Here is a 1,460-nt window from a genome sequence, read left to right as displayed (position 1 = left end):
GCTGCCCAGGCTGGCCTTGAACTCCTGGGCTCAAGCAATCTTCCCGCATAGCTGGGATTTACAGGCATGCCACCACACCCAGCTTCATTTCTCCTCTTATTAATATTTCAGTAGAGTCAAGACCCAGTAAGCCCATGTCCCCAACAATTCAACCTGAAGCAAGAGAAAGAGGAACATAAACTGGTGCAAAACAAATGTCCTCTCTGATTTTACAGTGCACAACAACATTAACAAATTACACAAGATAGCACTGCGTGCCAGGCACACTACTCTAAGTGCCTTAAATATGTTATTAACTCATTTAACCATTACAACAATATCTCAATACTCTATGAGGAAGTTGCTATTATTACTCCCATTTTACAGATGAGGGAACTGAGGCACGGACAGTAAGATAACTTGTGAGCTGAAGGGCATTGCATCCCAGTCAGAGCACCATAGAGTTCCAGGTGCTACTGCCTCCTGAAGAGCGATGGAGGAGCAGACTCTTGCTGTATACAATTCCTGTGGGTAACTATAACTCCTTCCTTTCATTCCATTGTGGTGAGAAATTCTAAGCTCAAACAGGAGAAGGAAGGAAGGGAGGGAGGAAGGGAGGGAGGGAGGAAGGGAGGGAGGGAGGACTTTTGTACTCCCTTCACCTCCCTGTGCAGTGTCATGGGGTAGAACAGAATGGCTGCCAAGGGGCCTCCTGAACTATTGAATATGAAGACCCCTTGTTAATGCCTGAAACTTTGCTAGCAGCTGTTCTTAGAGGATTGGGGGAGAACATTTGCACCCATGGATACAAGGACACCTTGTAACAACTGCCTCCTACACTCCACCCCCACCCTCAACCATTAGCACGGTGGGAACCACTGTGCCAGGGTTTCTAAAAGTTTGATTGTGGACCACCTGAAGCTTGTTAAAATAAAGATTTGGGGGACTCACCTCTGCCTGAAAACTCTCTGGAGGTGGGGCTTTCGAACCACATTTGAACAACTCCCTGGGTGATTCTTATGTACACTTAAGTTTCACAGCCTCTATATTATGATCTGAAAATAACACAGTTCTTAGGTTTTTGCCTAGGGCTACAGCAGTAATGTGATGAGAAAGTAAAATGGCTTTTGACCTCAGGATTTTTAATATATTCACAAGCCGAGTGGAAATGACAGAGCCCTGAGATTTTCGCCTTGGGCATGCTGGGCCTCACTTTATCCTGTCAGTTCCCTGGTGATCTTTTCTGACCTTAAAAGGTTTTTTTAAGCCCTTGACTTTGGGAAAGTTTCAACCAGGAATGTTTTTGAGTTCAAAGTGATCTGTAGCTGGGAGATTATTTCTGGCATGTGTCATAATGATAAGACGAATCGAGGGTGCGGGAGAGGAAAGGCTCTATAGGTGGTCCTATGAAAAAGGCAATGTTTTGATAATTCTTAACCTAAGCCCATTTATTGTCATAAAATCCAGGAATGTCTCATTGC

The sequence above is a fragment of the Propithecus coquereli genome, unplaced genomic scaffold (genome assembly GCF_000956105.1).
Source record: "Propithecus coquereli isolate 6110/MARCELLA unplaced genomic scaffold, Pcoq_1.0 Scaffold35, whole genome shotgun sequence".
Lineage (NCBI taxonomy): Eukaryota > Metazoa > Chordata > Mammalia > Primates > Indriidae > Propithecus > Propithecus coquereli.
Note: the sequence above shows the minus strand (reverse complement) of the source record.